Source organism: Pinus tabuliformis, chromosome 5_2, assembly GCF_031772625.1.
Source record: "Pinus tabuliformis cultivar Carrire ecotype Pingquan chromosome 5_2, CPIR1, whole genome shotgun sequence".
In the NCBI taxonomy this organism is placed as follows: Eukaryota; Viridiplantae; Streptophyta; class Pinopsida; order Pinales; family Pinaceae; genus Pinus; species Pinus tabuliformis.
The window spans coordinates 761,507,774-761,535,351 of NC_142306.1; the positions used below are offsets into that span (position 1 = coordinate 761,507,774).

At 40.6% G+C, this 27,578-nt stretch overlaps 1 pseudogene; it reads right to left on the reverse strand.

The window, feature by feature from the left end:
- Window positions 1-12,756: 12,756 nt before the first annotated feature.
- On the reverse strand, window positions 12,757-14,706 carry LOC149161513 (L-type lectin-domain containing receptor kinase IV.1 pseudogene; annotated as a pseudogene).
- Between the last annotated feature and the right edge of the window lie 12,872 nt (window positions 14,707-27,578).

Consider the following 27,578-nt stretch of genomic DNA (forward strand, 5'->3'; position numbering starts at 1 on the left):
GTTGTCCCACATTGTTAGGATGCCTCCCGAGGCTCCTCTTGCTTCACTGGCGCAGCCACAGTATTGCCTTTGTTGATTAATGGGTCTGCTGATTTCGAACTGATCTAGCTTTGTCTCTTGGATAAGGATAATTTCGGGCTTTTCACTTTGGATCAGCTCCTTAAGGGCCGATTTTTTTGAGGGGTGCCCTAATCCCCTGCTGTTCCAGGACAACATTTTCATCATGATTTACCGGTGTTGTGGAGAGGTGCTCGCCTCTCTTTGCCCTTGTTGATATTTTCCTTGTCCGAGATTCCAAGGATGTAGGATTCTATAGGCGTCTGTGATCCCATTGCTATGTCTTTCTGTGTACTTTCCTCTCTGTGTTGTTTAGCCGACTTCCTACCTGGTCCATGCTTTTTTGGAATGTCGCTGGACGCACCATGGTCCTTTGATGAGCTTCTAGTGATCCTTGTTGATATGGTATCTGGGGAGGGCTGGGAGGAATGAGGGGGTGAGGAATGGAGATGCTGATCAGAAGAGGGAGGGTCCTGCTCGGGCTCATCTTCAGAGAGGGATGCGAAAGGGTTGGAAGAAGGAGGGATGGAGGGATCTGAGGGCCGAGGGGAGGAGGAGGGGAAATGAGGAGGGGGCTGCTGAGAGGACGAGGGGGGTTGTTGGAGGGATGAATGAGGATGAGAGGGATGTTGATGGGAAGGTCCCGGGGTTTCAGATTCTGCTTGCTTCAGGGATGTAGTCAATTTTTTTCTTTTGACCGTTTCCCATTGCCCTTCTTGCTCTGTTGATTCTACATTTATAAGTTTGGGGCATCTATTAGCAAAATGTCCATATTCGTGACATACCTTGCATTTGAAGGGTATCTGTTCGTAGTCCAGCTGTTGAATATGGCACCAGTCGTCCACTTTCAGCTTGATTGCTTCCGGTAGTCCGCGCCCCAGATCAACTTCAACACATATTCGCGCACAGGCTTGCATGTTGTCCTTGGGTTCGCTGCGATCTATATATTTTCGGACCGCGTTTCCTATTGCCTTGACCGAGTCGTCGCCCCAGCAGTGGAGAGGAAGATTGGGAAGCCTAACCCAGACAGGGACAGCACTCATAATGTCAAGTTCAGGATCGAAGTCCGGGGTCCATTTGTTGAGGTAAAGGCCCCTGGAGTCCATGAAGTAAGGCTCGTTTCTGAAGATTAGGTCCTTGTCCTCCTTGGTTTCAAAATGAAAGGTGAAAAAACCTCTGCCACAGAACCTGATAGATATTTTCCCTTGAGTCTTGTCTGCCCAGTTTCGCTCAACCCACCTTTGCACAGTTTTGGGTGAGGGCCATAGTCCTGTAAATTGGCCGATTAATCCTTTCTCCACTAGTGAGATGGCTGCCATGCGAGGAATGGTCGGAGGCAAATGAACTTCCTGAATCACATCAAATTTCTTTACGAACTTTGTTGCTGTTGGCCTTGGTCTTTGCTGGGGCAGCGATTTAACCAGATTTGAAAAAGCTTGTTGCAGATCCGGATCCCCCCCAGGCGGATCCGGGGGATCCATGAGGCTGATCGAAAGAGCAGCAGCAGGAACGAACTTAGGCCGGAGTCAGGCTCAGGCGCGCGCGCGCGCAGAGCAGCAGCAGCAGCGGGTTCCCATGATGAACTTGGTAGTTCTTAAAGTGAACCTCTTCATCACAACAACAATAACTAGTTAATTTCATGGAAACAAGGTTCTTAGCAAGTTTTCGTGGGTAAGAATAACAAGTTTTTGTAGGGTAAGAATCTTTGGTTTTTGTTCAAGGGCTTTCATACCAAGTTTTCGTAGAATTGGGTTTTCATAGTTAGTTTTCCACTCCCCATACCTTTCAATCCCTAGCCTTTTTGGTTATTGTGAGTCTAATTTTCTTCTTAGTTTCTTTTTAGTTGTGAGTCTAAGTTCCAGGTTTTTATTATTTTGTTTTTATTTTATTTAGAGTTAAATGAGTTTATTATAGTCTTTATTTTAAATTTAATTAATATTAATTCTTAGTCACCATGTTCACAGGCTTTTCTGTTTTTTCTTGAAATTATTTTATCACTTATTTTATTTATCTATTGTTTTTTATTAAAAAAATTAAATTATTAATCCATTATCTTTTACTAAAAAAAAAAAAAAAAAAAAAAAAAAATTATTAACAAGGTTCATATACCATCAAAAAATTAAAAAATAGTCATATACCATTAAAATATTCACAATTTGATTTTCTTGAAATGAGTTTCAAATTTGATCGCTTACTTTATCTATCCACTATAAAAAACAATGAAATTATTAACAAATTAGGTTCATATACCATTAAATTTTTTTACAAAATTAAGTCATTAACGAAGGTTTGTATAGCATTCAAAATTTAACAAAGATTCATATACCATTAAAAAATTAACAATTTGATTTTCTTGAAATGAGCTTCATTTCATTGCTTACTTTATCTAGCCGCTTCTAAAAACAATTAAATCTTTTTTTTGTCAAAGACATTGATTATATAATCGTAATAGAAGTGTCAACAAAATATAGTGTCACGGGCTTAAGCATTGGCACAAGCCTTGCTTTAAATAGTAAGAAACCTGAAGAGAAGCCAAGACAGCCGATGTCTTTGGTTATTTTCAGAACAAAAAAAGAAAAATTACATGTCTCAAAATTAAACAGTAAGGAGGGGTATTGCCAAGAAACGTGGGAGGTGCAACAAAGAAAGCAATGCATTCATGCATATGATAATGAATGTGTTCAACTAGAGTCTCCAAGGTGTAGATATGGTCATTTGTGTGTCGGAGCTGACAGTGGAGACCTCCCACCAAGTCCAGGGTCTCATTTTGCATATACTGGAGATCATTGATATAAGCAACCAATTTGTTTCTGTCATCGTACATCTGCTCCCTTAGTGTATCAATGTTGATTTGCATGTTATTCAACTAGGTCGTGATGGAATCCAAGGTGAATTGAGATTCTACGTTGTGGCTTCAGGAGTGAACTGGGAATAGGGCCATGTCCACAGTTGAGTGGTGACTCTTAGTCGACTCAGAGACTGAGCTAGGCTCTCTATGCTGTTGGAATTCATCCATATGTGGGTTGACATCCCCCCTTTAAGTATTCCCTCGATGTCGAGGCATACAACCAACACCACCAGCAGCAGCCACACTACCACGGGAAGCGTACTGCTTGACCAGAGAAACACACCATGAAATTTTGAATTGACAATATTTAAATAAAACTCCACTTGTTGTACTAGAGTCATTGAAAATTAATATTATCTAGCTAAGAAAGAGCCCTAAGTCCCAAGCACCAACACCGTGACCACGACCAGCAAAGAAGAAGGAAGACATGCCAGAGGTCTCGGGGTTTGCAGAGCTCAAACAACCCCAAAGATGGCACCTAAAGTCATACTCCCCAACAAATTGATTATCCAGTGGAGCTTCCTCGAACCAAAGATAGATCCAGACTAAGGAAAACTTTGTGTTTGCTCCTGACCCACGCATTCCAGTCCTAGAACCAAATAATTTGTTATGCAGATAGAGAAATCTTCCCCTTGATCCCATGGCCATGCTTTATGTAGGTGCCAATTCCCCTCCCAATCGCATTTGATGTTTGCATCCTATTCTGCTGTCCTAGGCCACGGCCTAAGCCAGGACGCAAACAAACCATGCCTCATCCTCTTCTGGCACTCTTTCCTCATCACCCAACACTTGCAAATGACCTCCTACATGCAGTCCTTCTGTGGTATTAAACACTACTGGCAGGGAGCAGGGTATGGGTTATGACAACTCTTCATTGCGTTTGTGTGGTGCGTGGAGGCCCCTTTGCCTCCTCAATCCAATGAACCACCAACTAGCCCCTAAATGATCACCCCCATCGGTGAACACTTAATTAGTCATTAACAAAGGTTCATATACCATTAAAAATTTAACAAAATTAAATCATTAACAAAGGTTCATATACCACTAAAAATTTAACAAAGGTTCATATACCATTAAAAAATTAACAGTGTGATATATATATATATATATATATATATATATATATATATATATATATATATATATATATATATATATATATATATATATATATATAGATATATATATATATATATATATATATTCAGAGACCATTGTATGAAATGTAATACTTCAGTATCAAAATTGAAATTTTCTGTTTCTTGAGTGACACAATTAAAAATTACTAACATAAATGTTTAATTCATATACTTGTTGTACTTGTTATTTGGTTGTATTTTTATTCTTTGACTATAATAGTCATTTGTATTAATAATTATTAATTTTCACTTATTATCTAGTCATATATTTTAATCCTAGACTAAATTAGTCATTTAAGTTAGTCGCTTTTAGTTTAGTCACTTATTATCCAGTTGTATATTTTATCCCTAGACTAAATTAGTCGATTAAGTTTGTCATTTTTTGTTTAGTCACTTAAAATTGCTCAAATTAAGTAGTAATTCACTTGAAATAATTGTGGTGACTAAATTTTTTAGTCACCTAGTCATTAATTTCATTATTTTCTACTAGTGGTAGTAAATAGTGTTGTAATCATCGTGCACATGACCCTGACTCTACATCTGCTAAAAAACCTCCTTGAAGTCATCATCCTCTGAATATGCCTCTTCGTATGCATCGTGGTGAATGCCTCCATGTGCATTAGAGTTCCCAAAGTTATGATATTTTATGTGGGTGTCCTTGAAAGCATTTGACCAACTTGTTTGTGCTTCCCTTCTTGTACTTGATCACTAAATGAAACTGTAGCAAAAACCCCATCCAATTGTAATGCCTAGTCTGTTGTAGATTACTCTCAGCTTACAAGTCCTATAGTGGTTGGTAACCTATGTGGATTACTGTCTCCTTTCCAATTAGACAGTGATTCCATAATTGTCCCACAAAATACTTGAGAATGGTAGCATATAGGCCTTCCTCCCTACATCAAGACTGATCCCATAACATACCCACTCGCATTTGTCTCCACTTTGAAGGGTTGCTGCAAGTTTGGTAATGGCAGGACTAGTGCTTAACTGATCTTATTCTTTAGCTTCTCAGAGGCCTTATGTTGACCCTTTCCCCACTAAAATTTGTTTCCACTTGTCGTTATGGTGTGGGGTGGTGCTACTACCACTGAAAATGAGGCTATAGATATCCTCAGATATTGTACTACTCCAAAGAAGCTCCTAACCTTAGTAACATCAGTAGGCACTAGCCACTTCATGATGGTCTCCATCTTGGTAGGATCTATCTTCACTTATCCTCCACCTATCACATACTACAAATACAATAAATATTGTTGTGCAAATTCACACATATTGAGATTTTTTTGTAGCTATTGCTTCTTTAATGTCTCCAACACCTATGTCAAATGTGAGATGTGATCCTCTCAGGTAGCACTGTATACCAATATCTCATCCAAATAGAAAATAAAAAATGAATATATAAAAGGGTGCAGTAAATCATTCATTAACCACATAAATCTAGTTGGTGAATTGCATAGGCCAAATGGCATGATTAACAACTCATAAAAACCTTGATTAGTTTTGAAGGTGACTAGTTATCTTCCTCTCTAACTTGAACATGGTGATATCCAAACTCTAAGTCCATCTTGGTGAAGTATTTCTCTTTTTACAATTAATCTAACATATCATCTATCCTGGGAAGGGGGTACTTATTTTTTAACGTAATTTTATTCAACGCCCTATAATTGATACACATTCACCAAGTCCCATCCTTGATTGATACAATGATGATGGGTGACCAACATGGTGATGTACTCAGTCAAATGAGACCATGTTTTATTAGTTGGTGCACTTGTTTCTTCACCTCACTTTCTTCTATAATAGACTACTTGTATAGCCCAATGTTTGGCAATGGGAAATATAGCAATAGATGGATCTCATGCTCCACTCTTCTCTTGGGTGGTAACCCTTTCGGCTCGGATAACACATCCCTATATGAATATATCAACTCTTCCAATTATTTTTACTATTTCTTAGTACATCCTTCCAAGGATTTAATGCCTCTTACTGACTCTTCTATAGACTAATTTTCCTTTAAAAATAGTAAGACATATTTCTCGTTGGAACTGGTTAGTTTTTTCACTTGGTTGGCACTTACTAGTGGAATTTTCGATTTGCCTTTTTGCATGTAATGGTGAATGATTTTCCATCCTTGATGAGATGATCTTGGTTGGCTCTCTTCATGCATATTTCATCCCACATGTAGATGTAGGGAGTTCCAAACACCACTCAACAAACATCAAGGGGAACTACATCTATTTATACTTCACCAATAAAATAAACATTGATAGAAAATCAATTTTTTCCTTATTTTGTTACCTTTAACTTTACATCCTTAATTACCCATCCTAATGGATATAGGCTTGGATGATCACAAAATTCAAATCTTAATTCATTTACCAGTTGTACCACAATGAGATTCTCCTGTGATCGTGAATCAAAACAGAGCATCAATCCTTGTCTTCTTGACCTATATCTTTAGATGGAAGAGTTTTGTCCTTTATTTCTTTTCCTATTATTGAAGGCTACTGAGATTCACTTCCTTATGCACTGGCATATAAATGATCTTCTCATCCACATCCCAGTTACTTTCAACTTGTTTACTCAAACCAATGGCCATGATATTCTTATTCCTATTATATTTCTTTTTGTTCTTCATGTTAAGCTCTAGATGTAGCTTCCAACCATTCTCCTTTGTATGACCATCACTATTATAGTGGTTGTAGTGTCTGTCGGGGTATTTTCACTAGTTTGTTGTAGCTTCCATATTTTTATCTTTCCCCCATTTACACATATTCTTCCCCTCTTTAAAATCATCCTAGTTCTCCTTTTTCTTTGATCCACTTGATTTCCATTTCTTCTTTCCTATGTTCTCCACGTATTGTTCCTGTACACAAGCCTCGTCCACTAATCTGGTCTTAAACAACATCACTTGCTTTTTTATATGGTTGTGTAGACCCCCTAGATAATTGAATAGTACAAATAGGTTCTTTGGTGAGATAATGATGACCATATTTTTAAATTATATGCTGTACTCATGTTCACTCTACCCCTGCTTTTCTCTAAAGTACTGCCACTAGATCCACTAGTCCTCTACACACTTGATATGGTAATTTGGTAAAATTGTGACTTTATGAGAGTTTTAAATTACTCCCACTTTGTCACTGGTGGATCTTCCTCTAACCTCAAGGTCTCCTTGTGGCTTTCCCACTAGGTCATTGCATGGCCCTCTAATTTCAATCACGCAAATGAAATCCTCGATTCCTCCTCTATATGATGAACATTGAAATAAAGTTCTAATTATTGTAACAAGTGATCTAGCTTCAAAGTGTCGATATCATCTTGGTATGACTTGATATCAACCTTCACTTCCATTTTGAATAGGGATTGTTAATGGTCCAAAACACTTGAACATGGTTCATCTTTTTCAGTTCCTTTCTTCAACTCAATTTTTGTTTCTTCTTAATCTCCTAAACTCCCCTCTAATCAAAGCTATGTGTTAGAAACCCCATCTTCCCCAACTAACCCAAGCTTATTATTCAGTGTTGTCATGAAGAAATTGATGTTACAATTTATATCTGCAACTTGTGCATCCATCCGTGAAAAACTCTCCTCTACAAGATCATGACAATTATTCATAGATTAACCAACCATGACTAGGGTTTTACAGCTTTTTGGCTTAGCCTATCTATATCCTATGCAGATCTCCACAATATACCCAAAGAAACATGCTCTGATATCAATATGATTCATAAACTATCATGGAGATTCTAATGGACATTTTTTCACAACATATCCAATAAATTATATTGGAAAATAAAAAATATATGTGATAAGCGTTTATTTCTATTTAGATTTAGGGATTTATAAATGATTGTTTATTCCATATTTATGTAATTATAACTATGCAAAAAATAGATAAAAGTGAAATGAAAACTCACAAACCATGGTTGACACAAGATATATCTTGTGAAACCCTTTTGAGAGACAACCCAACTGGAAGGTGAGGCCACTCTGCTCTCTCTTTATGAATAGGAAATGGTTGCAAGTAGAAATAAGTATGGCATGTGGCTTGTGGGATACTACAATGCACAAATCTTCCCTATGTTCTCTCTCCATATCCCTCTTAGATACTTTTCTTTTCTATCGAACAAGAAACAATTGAAAATAACATAACCCCTTTTCCTCCTGCTGGTTCAGTTATAACACATACCAATAACTTGTTAGTGCTTACGTCTTACTCCCTCAAATCTTAACCATAGTTACAATATGGACTCTTCTAGAGTCTTCTGCATCATAATCATATGGTTGGCCCCTTTTACATGAGTTATGGGGACTCACATGTCATACTCTCAAATTATGGTGGTGAAAATAGGAAGGTAAACTTCTTAGTGGCATAAATTTTGAATTTGGACTCTGATTGAGGCAATTCTTCCACTGTTGTGAAGGTATATATATGCATAATAGGAAATAGAAGTGGTGCTAAAGCATAAAAAATTCACCCCAAAAAGTTTGATTTGATACCTCAAATTTTTCTCGTAAGTTTTGAGACCCCAATTTGCCAAACTGGCTCCCATTGGTAAAAATGGTTTTGTGAGCTTATTCCTCCACTTTTTCCACTCTAAAATTATTAATATGGATGAAAATTTTTATAATGATCCAATTTGGGTTCGATTTCCAAATGAAGTTTAGAATCCATTGTGGGAGAAGATGGAAACAAAGTTGAAGATGTCAACAACATTCCATCCTCGAACATATGGGTAAACAAAAGTAGTCAACTTGACTTTGGTGCATCTTTTAAGTGGTTACAGTAAGAATAATTCAAATACTTGGGATGAAAATATGGTATACATGAAACACTCTCATAACATAGTAGTCCACACTTCTATCGGTCATTCCCCATTTGAAACTTGTTTTGTATGTTTTGCACCTTCACCTTTGGATATTACATATGAGCAGTAAGGAGGAGTAAGGGAGGACCTTACAAAAGATTCATTAAGGAATGAAAAAACTGTAGAAAATATCAGGAGAATCCATATATAAGTATAGGAGACACTTAAAAAAAACAAGGCCAAGCATGATCAACACAAAACTGAGAAGTCATTCAAGGTAGGAGATAGAGTATGGTTACAGTTGAACAAGAAGAGGCTACAGGGTCCTGGTAAAAAAATCAAGGCTTTGCGATATGGTCCCTTTGAGATAATGGAAAATGTAGGAGATAATTCCTATAGAATCAATATACCCTCATACATGTGCATTTCCTTAGTTGTGAATTTAGATAATCTGAAACTCTATGAGACTTGCATACTAGATCAAGAAGAGGAATAGGTGTTACCTTATGCAGAGGATTTGGTAATAGATGCTTAGGTAGAGTTGACAGAAGATACAACTTTGTAGAATAGGTCCATAACGACAAGATAGGGGTAGCATGACCTTTTGTAGATTGAGTTGAGAGGACAACTTCTAGGCAAAGCTAAATGGTACACTTAAGAGAAGGTGGAGGAAAACTTTCCTCATCTCATTCAATAGAAGCTTTTGGGGACAAAAAACATCGAAATATGGGGAGGTGTGATATATATTGGATCATCATATTGTTTTTCATCCATCTCAATGCCTTCAGAGTGGCTTTAGAGTTGAAAAAAGACCAATTTTACCTATGGGACCTAGTTTGGTAAATTAGGGTTTGAAACCTTATGGGAACATTTCAAGTAATCAAATAAAAATTTTACGAGGTACAAATTTTATACATTGGCACAACACCCTTTGTTCCCATTCTACACACAAATACCTTTCCAACGATGCAAGAATTGTCTCAATCAAAGTCTGTATACAAAATTTATGTCACTCAGAAGTTGACCTTCCTGTTTTCACCCCCATAAGTCGAAGGGGTGCCATGTCAGCCCCCATAACTTACGGAAAATGAGTTAGGCACATGATTATGATAAAAAATACTCTATAAGCGTGCATATTGTAACTTTGGTTAAGAGTTGAAGGAGTCTAACATAACCACTAGTAGGCTATCAGGTTGTGTTATAATTAGACCACTAAGAGGAAAAGGGATTACATTCCTTTTTAGTGCATTTGTTCCATAGATGAGCAGAATAGCTGAGAGGGATAGGGAGAGAGAACACAAAGAATATTTGTGCACTGCAGTAGCCCACAGGCCATAGGCCTTACTTCTTTGTACTCGCAACCATTTTCTATTTAAAGAAAGAGAGCAAAGAGGCCTCACCTTCTAGTTGGATTTTCTCTCGAAAGGGTTTCTTAGGTTATATCTTGTGTCAATTGTGGTTTGTGAGATTTTATTTTTTCGTTCTCTATTTTTTGCATAATTATAATTTGCATGCATATGCAATAAGAAATAATTTACAGATTCATAAATCTAAAGAGAAATAAACTCTCATAGTGTAGATTTTGGATTTTAAATTATAATTCTCAAATTTGTGATGATAAATTGTCTAGTGGAATATCCACAATAGTTTATAGATCGAGTACTATGTTTTTAGTTATTTTTGTTACTGTGAATTTCCTAGTCATACATGGCATAGAAGTAGAAAGGAACTAGTGTTTATAGCCCAATTTTGTAATGTAAATCTATTTTGGAAAATTAGACATGGTTCATACCTATCAAAGAAGCAATTGTTATGCTATTGGTTTAGTTTCTCAAGTGGTAGGCTAGTACCGACATCCAACTAAATCATGAATGTATTTTTTGGATTTTTGAAGTAATACAAAGATGCCTAACTTACATGAAGAAAAAAATTTCCATGATATATTTCTAATATTTGAGCCCTCTTGAATCTAAAAAGTTGTCTTGTAATACTCTTATATGTCTTCTATACAATTCTACAAGTTTGACGAAAATTTGATGTGCTAAGTGAAAGCTATGGCATCTTTCCCAAAACTTGTTCATTTTTTATTCCTTCTTACTTGTGGAACTTGTAAAATGTTCCATGTGTCCATTTTTAAATTTTTACTTGAGGTACTTTGGTATGTCTATTTGTATCTCTCAAAAATTCAAAGTTTGAAGTGCCCCCTAAAATATGATAGTGAAAATTCCAAAAATCACATATTCAAAATTGATACGAGAACAATTCACAAACCCTAACTTGCACAAGGTATATTTCTAAAAGTGTAGTGAATCAAAGTATGAAAAATTTACCAAATGTAACTCTATATGTTTTCTTAACATTTTGGAAATTTTAATATATTAACCATTACTTAAAAAAATTATAATGAAAATGCTAATATTACTCATTTGAAATTGATTTTAAAACCATTCATAAACCATAAATTCCACCAAGTATATCTCCAAAATTATAGTGAACATGAATCTAAAATTCTTGTCGTATATTCCCTAAGGTTTGTTATCAATAGGCTCAACATTACACCATCTAAAACTTTCCAAAAAGAAATTATGCGAAAAATTCGAGTACCACTTATTTGAAGCTAATTTTAGGACCATTAAGAAACCCTAGCTTCCATAGAGTGTATCTTCAAAAACATAGCCACCAAAGTCTAAAATTTTGACTAGATGCATTTTTTGATCTCTCCTAAATTGTGTCAAAATTTTAAATTTAGATCTTTTTCCCAAATAAAAAGCTATAAAGAAAATGTCATGATGACTAATTTGAGTTCGCAAAGCCTTATGTTCATATACTTTGATACTAGATGTTATGAACCTTGCACATTAAAAATGATAAGAAACCAATAGCTATACTTCACTTAGAGTGAGAAGATTTTTTGTTTAAATAAATATAATGTATAAGACAAGATTTGATAATCATAAAACTAGATCTTCTCAATCCATATAAGAAAACAAGAATGCAATTAAAATCAAAATGTACCACTAAAAATTTTCCCAAATAAAATAATAATAAATACTTATTATGCCCTCCTAAAATCCTCACTAAAAATAAACCATTCTCACTTATATGTAGAATCCGTATGCAATATTACAATGATATTTTCTATCCTCAAAATTGTGTTACATCATTCACTTCTCTTCTCTATTTATAATGTTCGGTACAAAGATTTTTATTAGTGTGTTTTCAAAATTGTTTTTAGAAAATTTATTAATTTAAATATAAAATATTTTTACTATAATAAAATTTGACTCTCTATTTAATTTTATTTAATTTTATTATATTATATTAGATATTTATAAGTATTTTTGTTAAACTTTCTCATCAATACATCTTTTTGAAGAAGAAAACCTTTACTTTACTAACCTTCTCTTATTTTGATCAAACACCCTTTTATATATTTTATTTATAAATTTATCTACTCAACATTTTCAATATACAAATTTTATTTTTCAGAACGAGTAAAATAAAATCTTAAAATCAATCAATTTATTAAAAAAAATAATAAATTAACATTCACTTTATCTTTTATGATTAAATAATGTTTGAACATTTATATTTCTATAAGTCAATAATCTTTGAACATATATTATCTTCATCAACAAAGTTTTTTAAACCAAACATCCATGCCATGGATTGTAAGAAATGCACAACCAAAACAATTATCATCCACTTCAAATTGATGAAAACTGCCATGAATATTTGGAAAATATTTTCTCTTTGCAATATGATAGTCATAGTTTGTTAAATAAGAAAAGGAAACGATATAACTTATTTATTTATTATGTATTAAATATAAATTTGGATGCAAAGCTAAAAATAATATATAATATTTCATTTATAATATAATATTTTCCGTTGTTTGGGATTCCTGAGTGTGAATAGGTTAAAGATGTTAGAGTGCACCAGAAGGGCCTACATTCAATCTAAACGAGTCCATGTGGACGTCAGGGAGAGGAGCTTGGCCTTCCAGTATTTGACACACTTGCCGTATCCCCAGCCTTGCTTTAGGTTCAGTATTGGAGCACACCAATCCCAGTTTCAACACCTTCTCCATTTCGCCTGCGTCGTATTCATTCCCCAGCTTCGGATCTGCTGCATCTAAGAGATTCCCATGGGCGTACAGCTGCCACACCCAGTCCACCAAACGCAGTGATTCAACGTCTGTGGATAGGTCCACGGGCTTCTTCGCACAGGCCACTTCCAACAGCATAACGCCGAAGCTGAACATGTCGGAGTTTGGCGTGGCCTTTCCCGTCTTTGGGAGCTCCGGCGCTATGTACCCCAGCGTGCCCATTACATGAGTCGTTCCAGGATTCTCGCTGTGTTCATACAGCCGGGCGAGGCCGAAGTCCCCCAGCCGCCCGTTGAACTCCGAATCCAGCAGCACGTTGCTGGACTTGATGTCTCTGTGGATGACCCTCTTCTCCCATTCCTCGTGGAGATAAAGTAGACCTGCCGCCACGCCCTTCAAGATCGCGTATCGCCGAGTCCATGGCAGGATGGTCATCGGGTTCCCGAATATGAGTTTATCCAGGCTGCCGTTAGGCATGTAGTCGTAAACGATGAACAGCTGCTTCTGCCTTCTGCACCAACCCCGGAGAGGAACAAGGTTCCTGTGTTGTGTGCGCCCCAAGGTCGAGATCTCTGCCACGAAACCTTTCATTCCCTCCTTGAACTCTTTGGTTATAGATTTTACCGCGACTTCCTGTCCGCTGCCCGGGAGAACACCCCTGTAAACCTTGGCGAAACCGCCGTGGCCCAAAACGTTTTCATGCCGGAATCCTTTGGTGGCGATGTTGAGATCCTTGTAATTGAATCTATGGGGCCAGAACTCTTGCTCCCAATCTTCAATTGTTTCTTTGTTCTTGCCTCTTCTGAAAACCACGGCCGCAACTAACACAGACAAGATAACGAGAGTAGCCACAGTAGCGCCGGCTATCCATCGGTGACTAGGACGCTTGGAATACATTTTAGAAAACGAAGGGAGACGCGAGATATCGAGTGCAGGCGCCGTGCCTTCTGTGGTGAAGCTCCACGCCAAAACGTAATGGTCTTGTTCCCAATTTCCCGTAGCCGCTGAAAATCCAACGAACATCTTCTCTTGCAAAACGCTCTGCAGATCGATTTTCTGAGATATGAGCGGCTTCTGCGGTCTTGGCAGACCAATCAACGCTATGGTAACGTTAATCTGGCTTTGCAGATGATCGTAATCGATCCAGACCTGTATGTTGCGTCCGCTTTTCAGGCTGAATTCATGGAAATCCTTCCCATTCCAATATCCGGCGGGCTCTGTCCTAAGTGACATAAGGTTGTTAATATCTATGCCCACGTGGTTGCCGTCGGGATCATTCAATTCCACACTCCGGACCGTATCGAACTCCACTGCGAACAAGTGATTGTACTGTTTCCCGTTGCTAGAAATGTTAAGCAAGCCCAGATACTCGGAACTCAGACCGCCCATTAGAGTTGTATAGGGCGTGACAATGAAGGCCATTCCGTGGCCGCCTGGATCAGAGGAGGAAGGCACCATGCTGAAAACGAAGGTGGTGCTGAAGGAGGAAAGCGTGTCGTTGCTTTTCATCTTCACGGGAATCGAATACAGAGCCCGGCCGATCACCCAATGCGTGTGATTTGTAAGCGCTAGCGCAGATTGGGATGGGTTTAGTGAAGCGCCCGCCTCCAAAATCAAGTTGGTTCCATTGAATCTGTCGAAGACAAAAGTGGTAGGCAAAACTGGTATGGCAAGGGAGAAGAAAGCTATAACAGTGATGCTGCCAACACAGGATGTTAGAAAAACAGGAGCGACACGATCCATTTTTACTTCCATGAACATGCCATTCTACATACATATATATTACCCTTCAACTTAACAGGATATTATAAACTGGATATTCTATAATAAAAGGACAAGAGTGAGGTCAATGAGTGAGGTCAATTTTTAGCTTTGGACTACGCGATTTATATATATGTGTATAAATTGGAAATTAAGTCGATATTCTAGAATAGAACCGGACTGGTGTGACGTAAGTATGACGTCCGCTTCCAGAAGATTTCCCGTGGATAGGTTATAGAATGGCGCACAGTCAACGTCATGGGTAAAGGGTCGACCACGCAATTTTTTTCCACAGTTTCCACTTAGAGAAACGCGCCACCATGTTATTCTTTCTTCCGCAATTTCCGGTGACAAGGACGCGCCCGCCATGTTAATTTCTTTTGCCACTCTTTCCCTTCAGATAAGGACACGCTTGAAAAACACGCAGAAAGCCTCCACTCTTTCCCTTCAGATAAGGACACACACGCTTGAAAAACAAGCCTGAGGAATTGTTTGTAAAATTATGGAAATTTTGGTCATATTTAAGGAAAATCTGGTAAAGATTTTTGTAAATTCAAGTTGTTATATTTGATAAACTTCAAAATTTTAGGTGTGAACGTTTTTGATGGTGCTAAATTTATTTCCACCATCAAAAACACTATTCAAACATTGCCTCTACAAGGTTTTTTTATTTTCTTTTGAAAAATTAAGGAAACTTTAAGTGTTTTGCCATGATAATTATGCAGGAAATCATCTTGACCGGAACTTTGATAAACTGTGGTCTGAAAAGATGAATTCAACACTGCTCGAAAGAAATGATTTGAAGACGCCAAAAAAACCCCATAGTGTCAAAGTTGTTGAGAATACCCTTGCGTGTATGATGGGGCATTGCCCGATAGGGTTCATATTGAAGAAGAGCACAACGAGAGAGAGCATGAATGAAGGGCACGTAGTCCTAGTTTGCTTAATATTAAACGAAGTAAGGAGAAAGTTGATCGAGTAGAGGTGTCACGCCCCTACACCTGCGGTAGTCTTTCAACCGCTTATAGCGAGGTGCGGCACCACCGAACACTTTCTTCTCACCAATACTTATGTTCATGGACTACGCCTAACCATTCGATACTTAATTTATTTTTGTTACCAAGTATTATTATTAGCCTTTATACAGATGAATACCCATACATATTCATCATCAACAACAATTAACACATATACAATTGCACAATAGTATAAAGGGAGGGGCAACTCTCTGCAATATGAGTCTACCCGAATCAATATATATAATTTTCCACTTTTACAAAGTATAAGTTAAATCTTGGGAAACCCCAAATTTACACTTAGCCAAATTTCCAACTTTCGGCAAACTCGGTTGCCAAGCTCGTTGGCACCTCCGCACAATCACCGCATGACTCACCAACCCTTCGTTCACCTCTTCACACGATCGTGTTGTTTGCCCAACTTGGACGCGCTTCTTCGTAACCAAGTTGCCACACACGGGCACCTCCGCACGAGTCACACCTCCGTTCACAACTCCAACACTTCACCGTTTCAACCGTTTCGTCGTGCACGGCGCACTCTACCCAGGTCACCTGTTCGCACGATCCTTCGTTTCGGCGTGCACGATGTGCCCTCGCCCAGCCGCCCGTCCGCACGTCCACCCGCTCACCCAACTCGTCCACCTGAACTCGTTTATCGAGTTGCTACACGACTTCACCCGGGTTGCCTGACGACCTCACCCATTTCGCCCGAATGACTTCACCCGGGTCGCCCGACGACCTCACCCGGCTCGCCCAAACGACCTCGCCAGGGTCGCTCGACGACCTCGCCCGGGTTGCTCGACAACCTCGCCCGAGTCGCTCAACGACCTCGACCGGGTCGCCTGAACGACCTCACCCGATTTTTCTGCCCAATGACCTTGCCCGAGTTTTATGCCTGACAACCTCGCCCGAGTTTTTGGCCCGACGACCTCGCCTAAGTTTTCTGAACGACGACCTCACCCGAGTTCGCCCTCGCTCGAGTTTTCTGCACGAGTTTCCTGCACGAGTTTTTCGCCCAAGTTTCTCACCTGAGTTTTTCACCCGATTTTTCTGAACGCGTTTTTTCACCCGAGTTCTTCCCGTCGTGCGGGCTTATCCACGCACAACAGAACTCCTTGTTCGAACTCGTGTTGGCTAAATGATGATGGCCCATCTCCTCAAACGCTCCACCAATATATACGGGTGGGTGGCAGGTCATGTGACCTGGACGACCTACGCCCAACGCCCAAGCCGACTCATTCAACATGTTGCCTTCGCCCGAGTGGAGGGTCGGCCTGTCTAACTCGTGGGACTGCCCTCTCAACTCGCCCAACATCATATAAACTCGTCTCTTGGTCATTCACTTCGCATTTCGCATGTTCTTCGCACAGTGGAGTCGCCCTGCCCGTTGCTTGGACCGCAGGTCCTTACATCCTCCCCCACTTGAATTCATTATCGTCCTTGACAATATCTCATCCCGGCAACCACTCATCATTAAGATATCTATACCAAGGCATATACTCCATCGGTATGTCTTACATTAGAAATCATCTCAATCCATGATCATCAACCACCCTGTCACAATCTCCACATGTTGCTCCCCATCGTGCTGGCCCCTCCATCTCAAGCTACATGCCCACTGCAACAAATCGTGTCGACCCCATCATGTGCTGTCATCCTGTGAATTGCTGCCATGATACTCCAACATAATGCTAACACATCTCTGTACATTCCGACCCCCATGTTTGAACTAGTTGGGTAGCTAATCCAACTATCACGCTCAAACCATGAGAATGCACATCCTCATGCCATCATCAGTCATTTCTCAGAACATCCCATCACATCATCAACTCGATCAAGAATCCATCTCCATATAAGTGTAAGCCATGCCCAGGTCCATGAAGTAGTCTCCATCTCATCTGCAACATGTTTTCCATGATGTTTGGTGTCAATGTGCTGCATGAAATCAGCCGCATCTATCCCAACATCATCCATCTGCAAAACATCCATCTCCTCAAAGTGAAGATATCATCTCATCAAACTCGACTCTCAATGTGCCACATCCAGGTCCATGAAGCAACCTCCATCATATATGTGTGTGCTATCCCTCAAGTCTTCCATAGAAACTCAAGTCTTCCATAGAAACAAGTATACACCTGTCTCATCTATCCATGTGCTGCCCATGATCATAGATCAATCAGCTCCCATGTGTCAAAAGTGGTTAAGTCTCAGCTCAACCCATGCCCAAGTGTTGCCACCAAGGCATCATCATCGTTGTAACTCCATCACTCCAAAGTGTCTCATATCGATCCTCCACATCAAGTCACTCTTTCAAGCCACACCCATACATGTACTCGAAAGTATGCACCCCATCCTACATCAAAATCTCTTACCTTAGCTCCTCAATGCATCAAATCCTCCAAGTCCACCATATATGAAGTCCCAAAAGCCACAACAATCTCATGTCATCATGAGCTCCATGAGTCATCTCCAACCAACACTCTAGCAAGCATACAAGTCTCGGCCCAAAGGTCTTTGCAGGATGCCTCAGCTCTCCATGTAGTAAGAATGCTCCATAGTTTTCTCACAATTTTATCCAAGTCCATGGCCTTGTTGTACAAGAGTGCACAACCTCTCCATCGGCTCATACATAAAACATCTCCATGTCACACCAAAAAATATACCTACACAACATCCTTGCCTTGGCACTCCTCATTGGATGCCCATAGGTGGCACTTCTACAAGTGCTCCGCATAATGTCCCTGCATGAGACTGCCATGCTCCATGTCTCCAACCTGATGTCCATGACTAAGTTGCCCATGTAGTCCAACTAAGTAGACCCATCACAACAATCGGTCATCCCTATCCAAGTCTGCAATCTTCGATCTAGTGAACTCGGTCACCCAACTATATGAACATCATCACGAGTCCCTTCCATCATAGCTCCCCCACTAAAGGTTCCACCAAGACTTGCTCTTGGTCTTGGCCATGAGAAGTCCACCCAAGCAACTCAAGTGTGTGCCCTTCTCCAATATGTCCATGAGTCATGCTGGACACTTAGCCAATTCTCCATGTGGCTAAAGCATGACCCATTCATCCGCAATGATTATCATGTTCCTCCCTTGTCACGGGCCTTTGCACCTTCTACCATAAGGTCACAAACAACCCCAACAAGTCCTACAACAGTGAACAATCCTTGCTTCTCCATACAAGGTCTCATCGTAGACATCCATGGTAAGATGCTCCCTTGCATCGGCAAACTGATTTTGCCCTTCCCTACATATGGTTGATCTACCAAATGCTCAAGTGAAACACAAGTATCAATAGTAATTATATCATCATCATGAGGCTCCTCCATGTGAGTATCCTCATCCATCCATGTCTGCAAACGGCACGATCCTGGTCCAACTTGATCAATCTCAAGTTCATCCTCCATCGTTGTCATGTCTGCAACATCCTCAACTATCATGGCTTCCTCTTCCTTGTTAGCACAATCTACAACTTCATCCTGCTCCATTATCCAACCAATTTGAAGAAGTTCATCTTCAACATTCTTTTCCAAGACTTCAAGCTTATCTCCAATCCAGGGGTTCTCCTCTTTCATCCGCTTCAACCTGTATAAGGTAAGCAAGAGCTTCCCTTCGCATTCTTCCAAACTTGCCATGCCTTTTCGTTTAGCTTGGCCCAAGCACTAAGCTTCACCTCTGCTAAACCTGTGTCACCATTCAGCTAAATCACCCTGATGTTCCAACTATCACCTGCAAAACTTGAACTTCCTGCCAAGTCTTCGGTCTTCGTAAAATCAGCGCCTTGATTAAGTTCACTAGCTTCGATACCAACTGTCACGATAGTGCAGTAGGATCAGCACTTCATCGTCAACCCGACCAGCTTCCTGATCATCAGCACTAATACCAACTGTCACGCCCCCACATCTGTGGTAGTCTTTCAACCAGTTATAGCGAGGTGCGGCACCAACGAACAATTTCTTTTCACCCATACTTATGTTCATGTACTACGCCTAAAAATTTAATACTTAGTTTATTTTAACTACCAAGTATTATTATTAGCCTTTATACAGATGAAAACCCATACATATTCATCATCAACAGCAATTAACACATATACAATTGCACAACAGTATAAAGGGAGGGGCAACTCTCTGCAATATGAGTCTGCCTGAACAATATATATAATTTTCCACTTTTACAAAGTTAAATCTTGGGAAACCCTAAATTTACACTTAGCCAAATTTCCAACTTTCGGCAAACTCGGTTTCCCAGCTCGTCGGCGCCTTCACACGGTCGCTGCACGACTCACCAACCCTTCGTTCACCTCATCGCACGATCGTGTTGTTTGCCCAACTTGGGTGTGCCTCATCGTAACCAAGTTGCCACACACGGGCGCCTTCGCACGAGTCACAACTCTGTTCACAACCCCAACACTTCACGGTTTCCACCGTTTCGTCATGCACGACGCGCCCTACCCGGGTCACCCATTCGTACGATCCTTCATTTCGACATGCACGGCGCGCCCTCGCCCGGCCACTTGTCTGCACATCCACTTGTTCACCCAACTCGTCCACCCGAACTCGTTAACCTGAGTCGCCACACGACTTCATCTGGGTCGCCTGACGACCTCACCTGGTTCGCCCGAATGTCTTCACCCCGGTCGCCCGACGACCTCACCTGGCTCGCCCAAATGACCTCACCTGGGTCACCCGACAACCTCGCCCGGGTCGCCCGAACAACTCACCCGAGTTTTCTGCCCAACGACCTTGCCCGAGTTTTCTGCCGACGACCTCGCCCGAGTTTTCTGCCTGACAACCTCGCCTAAGTTTTCTGAACGACGACCTCACCCGAGTTCGCCCTCGCCCGAGTTTTCTGCACGAGTTTCCTACACGAGTTTTTTGCCCGAGTTTCTCACCCGAGTTTTTTACCCAACTTTTCTGAACGATTTTTTCACCCAAGTTCGTCCCGTCGTGCGGGCTTATCCACGCACCGTAGAACTCCTTGTTCGAACTCGTGTTGGCCGAATGATGATGGCTCGTCTCCTCAAACGCTCCACCAATATATACGGGCGGGTGGCGGGTCATGTCACCCGGCCAACCTACGCCCAGTTCCTAAGCCGACTTGTTCAACATGTTGCCTTTGCCTGAGTGGAGGGTCCGCCCGCCCAACTCGTGGGACCGCCCTCTAAACTCACCCAACATCATATAAACTCGTCTCTTGGTCGTTCACTTCATATTTTGCATGTCCTTCACACGGTGGAGTCACCCTACTCGTTGCACGGACTGCAGGTCCTTACAAAAGGGGTCTTGACAGGTCTTGATTACCATTAAAATAGTGGTGCCTATTACAGCAACGTAGAATTGTGAAGGAAATACAGTGGAAGCATATGTCAGTTTGAAAGCAATTTATCTGTAAGGGGTTTCTCTCGCTCAATTTTTCTTAAATGTTCTAAAAACATTGTATGTAAAAAAAATTTTTTTTTACTGAAATACAATTAACGTGGATTATGTCTATTAGCATATTTTTATAGCCTCTGCAAACCGCATATATTTGTAATTTTGTGCTTTTTGTGTTGCCGGAATGTGGAGATAGATATATATATATATATATTTTATGAGAGATGGTGAGAAGTTATTTGTGGAATGGACAACACGGGTCGGAGAGAGATAAAGCATTTTCTCTTTTTTTTGAAATAATCAATTCAATTGTTGTAACGATAAGCTCGATGTCAGCGATACCTTCAAACTTGATATTCAACAACCACTGAAACAGAAGAGTCATCAAAAGTGTTACTGGTCAGAACTAAGGGACGAAATTTGCGGATAACAACTAAGCATATAGATACTATTCGGATGCGTGTGAATATGATCTGAACTTAAATAGGAATGCAACAACTTACAGATATAATCATAAACACAAAGACGCAGTAGAAAAGCACTTCATTTCATTAATAGAAAATACTCAACTATGCTTACAAACAGAATGGAAATAAGCCACCTCGGGGGATGGTAGCTTATCTCTAAGAGGAGATGTGGTGGATACATGCCTCTGAACTGTGTTATAATGAAGCTCAAGGGCCTATTTATTATTGGAAAACATGAGAAAACCCCAAACAACCAAAACCCTAACCCCACGAGATGCAACACCAAGAGTTTGTGGGACCCGTTGGGGTTAGTTGGGTAGGCAACTTCCCGGGGTCGTAACTTGGTCATATTATCTCCATTTGGCGTATACGATACCTTGTTGAAAAGGTCTCATCGAGTACTACAGCTTTCGCCACAGGCCCCTACCTATGGAAATTGGCCTGCCGCGGACCCCAAAAATACGTCGTTTAAGAGGTCAAAACCACTCCAAAAGTTTAGGACCCAAAAAACTGCTAAAAATAGTAAATGTTGAAATGAACAAGGAAATGGATGAAATTGACTAGGGGGTCTAGGTGGAATGGGTAGCTACCAATACCCACCTGGATCATTCCTACCCCCTTCAGAAGAAATGGCCCCCATTGTGTGCAAAGCCTCCATGAGGTGAGGAAATTTCTGTTGAACCTGGTCCTTGGTGAACCACTTTCCCTGGTGAAGGAGTTGGCCTGCTTTAACAAATCGATATAACTATATCCTCTATTGTCGAATGTTCTTGATCCATGTGTTCATGATCTAATAAGTTGTGGCCTGTTCCATGTAGTCTGGGTTGATCTCTGTTGGTGTGAGTTGTTTTGCAATGTCAGCTGTGTCCAACAATGGTGGAAGGTATGGCAGAAGGCGACCTACATTGAACACTGGGTGGAAACCAAGGAACCGTGGGATGCTGAGCTCGAAGGTATTATCACCGATGACCTTAGGGATGGCGTATGGCCCATATCAGAGTGGGCGACGCTTGCGGTGGGGTCCAACAAGGCATTCTTTCTACAAATGTAGCCAAACTTTGTCGCCCACCTAGAACTTGTGTAACACTCGATGTTGATCATGGCGCTGATTGTACTTAGCATTAGCTTTGTACAATATATCATGGACCTATTGGTGGATATGTTGAATGCAATCAATGAAGTTGTTAGCCCTTTCAGGGTCGGACTGAATGTGAGATGAATCTACTTGAGTGGCTGCAAATGGTATGACCACATCAATGGGGCATAATTGTCGAAATCCCAGCCCTACCTGAAAGGGGCTATGGTCTGTTGAGCTGTGGAGAGCTCTATTGTAGCTATGTTAGACACAGAGGAGACTTTCATCCTACGTGCGTGGATGTTTTGAGTTGTACATGTGTAGAATGTGTAGGATCATCCTATTGACAACCTTTGTTTGGTCATCCGTTTGGGGATGGAAAGTCGTGGACATAGTAAGTTTTGTATACAGCATCGACTAGAGACTTGACTAAAATGCACTTAGGAATCTACTGTCCTGATCTGAGACAATGGACTGTGGGATCCTAAAGTGTACCGACACTCGCTCAAAGAAGATCTTAGAAAGGGCCTTTGCTTTGATACTCTTCTTGCAGACCTCCATGATGGCCATCTTAGAGAATCTGTTGAAAACCAAGAAAACGTAATCGTTGTTGTGCTTAGTAGAAGGAAGACCCAAAATGTAATCCATGGAGAGAGACTCCCAAGGACAGCTAGGAGTAGGTAGAGGAGTATACAAGCCTTGCATCTTGATGGTTGGTTTTGCAATGGCATAGGTGGTGGAGGATCTAATGTACTTCCCAACACCATGACGAAGTTTCAGCCAATAAAAATACTTTTGCAATACCACCACTGTTTTCTCTACTCTGAAATGTCTAGCGACCCAACTGTAGTGCACCTCCAAAATCATCTTGGCACGCTCACTTGAAGGAACATAGATGTGTCCCAGGTGGCATAATAGTGCATCCTAAAAGTAAAAATTTGAACTTGCTTCCCTTCGAGGAGTGTTTGGTATATGCTACAGAATTCTGGATCAATCTTGTAAAGATGCGGCCACCCTGATGTCTTGTGCCCATAGGAGTTGAGCACAGTGATCAACGCTATGAATGGTGGTTGGCTGAGGCAATCAATGAAGTTATTGGTGTTGCCTTTCTTATACTTAATGTTCAAATGGAACTGTTACAGATAGGTGGACTATTTCTGATGGTGATCGTTCTACAACTTCCTTTGTGTCTGTATGAATTGTAGAGGTCGATGGTTTGTGTGGATGATTGTTTCCTTCCTCAGAATGTAATGCTTCCATTTACGGTAGGCCTGCACAATGGAATACATTTCTTTCTCACAAGTGGGGTAATTTCGCACTGTGTCTGAAAGTGTCTCACTGTGGTAAGCCACTAGATGCCCATGCTAAGTAAGAACCACACTGATAGCATAGTCAGAAGCATTTATCTCAATCTCATATGGTTTATGCAGGTCTGGTAATGCAAGAACTGGTGCAAAATAGAAGTGATTCTTCAACTCGAAGAATGCTTTTTGTTGGGTTTCTGACTGATTTTTTTTTTCTTTTTCTCTGCCCTTGGTGACTTGACTTAAAGGCTAAGTGATATGAGATAACCCGAACACGAACCTACAGTAGAAATTGGCAAGAACCAAAATGTTGCGAAGCTCTGTTAGAGTCATTGGGGCTAGCCAATCCCGAATATCTTCTATCTTGGATGGGTCCACATGTACACCCTGTGCATCAATGATGTATCCCAGATATTGAACCTGGGTCAGGCCAAAGGTGCATTTCTCTAATTTAGCACACAACTTGTGTTGTCACAGGATTTGAAGGACCTATCGAATATGGTGGAGGTGCTTTTCCCAATTCTGGTTGAAGATCAAGATGTTATCTAAATACACCACCACGAATGCATTGGTGAAGGGTCACAAGATGTCGTCCATCAGTCTCAAGAAGGTTTCAAGGGCATTCGTCAATTCAAATGACATGACCAACCATTCGAAAATACTATCCTTGGATTTGAAGGCGGTGTTCCACACATTAGAGGGTTCGATAGGCACCTGGTGATAACCTGACTTCAAGTCAATCTTGCTGAAATATTTGGCCCCTTTGAGTTGGTATATAAGGTCATCAATTTGCAGGATTGGGTACCTATTCCAGACAGTGATCTTGTTCAACGCCTGATAATGAATACAGAGCCTCCAGGTCCCATCCTTCTTCTCTACCAATACAATTGGTCTTCCACAAGTTGATGAGATTGGCCTGATGTGCCCTTTCTGTAATAGTTCCTGAATCTACCTCTTGATCTCATCATTCTCTAGAACAGAGAGTCAATATATTGGTCCATTGGGCAGCAGCACGCCTGGGGTTAGATAGATGGAGTGCTTGACCTAACAATGCAGAGGTACCCTTGTAGGTGAGGTGTAAATATCCCTCTACTCCTCCACGACCTTGTCCATCTATTGTTGTTGTGTAGATGAGCCCGACCTGGAAGTCATGGCCACAACTGCCTTCTTTCTCTGGGGGCGAGTCATAAGGGAAAAAAAATTCATGTTCTGGGAAATGATCTTACTACATTTCTTTGCAGTGATCAAAGAGATGGCGGTAGGTAGGGCTACCTCTGGTATCCTGTACAACTTATTAGCCAAAGTAATAATCACAGAGCAAGGTCTAGACTCATATACAATATATCGCTTCCACAAGTATGGTTGTCCTAACAATACATCACAAATTTCAAGAGGAGAAATGTCACACAATACCTCATCCGTGAAAGGCTTGATGTCGTAGGGAAGGCGGCATTGTTGGCTGATGTGAAGCTCTCATCCTTGGGGAAGCCAATCGATGGCGTACGGCTGTGGATGTGTTGTAGTCTTTAGGCCCATTTTCTTCATGACCTCTATTGAAATGAGGTTCTTTTGGCTCCCGCTATCAACAATGAACCGCAGCAGAGAACCCTTCAACCACATTTGTGAGTGGAAGAGGTGTTCCCTCTCCTCTGGATCTTCAAGCTCAATGTTTTGTATCTTGGTGGTGACCATGGTGGCACTGGGCTCAACATCAATGATATTCTTCCCTTTGTTAGTTCCCTTATCAGGTTCTGATTCAGAGTCAGAACCTACATCTGATTCGGAAGCCTTGATCTCAGCCACCAACGATTGCTTGGCCCGACACTCACTTGCATTGTGAGTGGAGCTCTTATGAAACTCACACCATTTTCTTGTGTCCTTATTCATCTTCATGGTGTTGTTCTTTACTTTCAGCTTTGGTAGGCTATCTTGGGTAGCCCTGCCTTGGCTTGGTCCTCTATTCTATGGTTTTGGGGGCGCCTTTTCCTTTCTTTGGATTTGCATATCCAAACTCTAGCTTCTTCTATTTAAACTTCTGCTCAATCTTGACAACGTACTGATATGCCGTGTTGAGCAATGAAATATCCAAGAACTCCATGTCATCCTGGATGTACTTATGTAGATAGTCACGGTACTTGAGCACCAAATGGTGCTCAATATCCTTGATACTCAGCTTTGTGCGAAGCGTATGGAAAATATTTGTTAACTCTGACATATCTTGGTCCCTTCCTTGTCGTAGCGTGGTCCAGTTTATGTATTTGTCTTCATAGCTCCCGACAGGGTAATATTGCTCCATAATGGAGTCTCAGAAAGAATTCCAAGTGGATGCAGCTAAAAACAACGAGGGTTCATTCTCGTCCATTTGTTCAGAGTAGGTTCCCCACCCATCCTTAACATGCGAGGTGGCTTTGAGAAGTGCAAAAGTAATATTTTCCCGATTGGAAAAGTCATGAACTGAAAAATATCCTTCCAACATATTTAACCATGTATCTATAGCGAATAAGTTAACTTGTACCTTAAAGGGACTGGTGCCTCCAGAGTGGCTATTGGATGAAGATGCATCGCCTATGGGTAGTCGTCGAAGGATCTGGGCAAAGTTATCCATCATTGTGTCCCTCTTTCTCTTGAGGGCTTCCTCAAGAAACATTTTGAAAGAATCTCCTGCTTCCTCGTCTTTCTTTTCTTCCACTATGGAAGGTTTTCAAGTTTTGCGAGGCTGATCTTACAATGGTTCAACTAGATCAATCCCGAACTCCTTATACCTTGACCTTGTTGGGGACATGCAAAGAAAAATAGAGAAAGAGCAGACCGCTCTGATACCACTGATCCAAACATAAAAAGGAATGCAACAACTTACAAATATAATCATAAATACAAAGATGCAACAAAAAAACACTTCATTTCATTAATAGAAAATATTGACCTATGCTTACAAACAGAATGGAAATAAGATAGCTTGGGCGATGGTAGCTTATCTCTGAGAAGAGATGTGGTGGCTACATGCCTTTCAAATGTGTTACAATGAGGCTCAAGGGACTATTTATTATTGAAAAACATGACAAAATCCTAACCCTAGGAGATGTAACACCAAGATTTTGTGGGCCCTGTTGGGGTTAGTTGGGTAGCCAACTTCCCGAGGTCGTAACTTGCTCATATTATCTCTGTTTGGCATGTATGATACCTTGTTGGAAAGGTCTCGCCGAGTGTTACATATTTGCTGCATGCACCTACCTATGACTACGGGATGCCGCAGACCCCAAAAAACCCCATTTACAAGGTTAAAACTTCTCTGAAAGTTTAGGACCCAAAAAACTGCTAAAAATAGTAAATGCTAAAATGAACAAGGAAACAAATGAAACTCACTAGGGGGTCTAGGTGGAATGGGTGGCCACCAATATCCACCGGGATCAGAATCAAATGTCAGAAAAATCAATATTGTTTGAGCATTGATGTCTGGTGAGTGAAGTTGAATGATGCAACAATGGAAAGGTCATTGAATTACCATGGGTTGACCTTTTGTGATGTAGGATCCGAGCTTGACAATGTTGCGTGCAATATTTGAAATTACTGGACATATTTGAGAAGACAGACTTGTTGCACGAGTTTGGT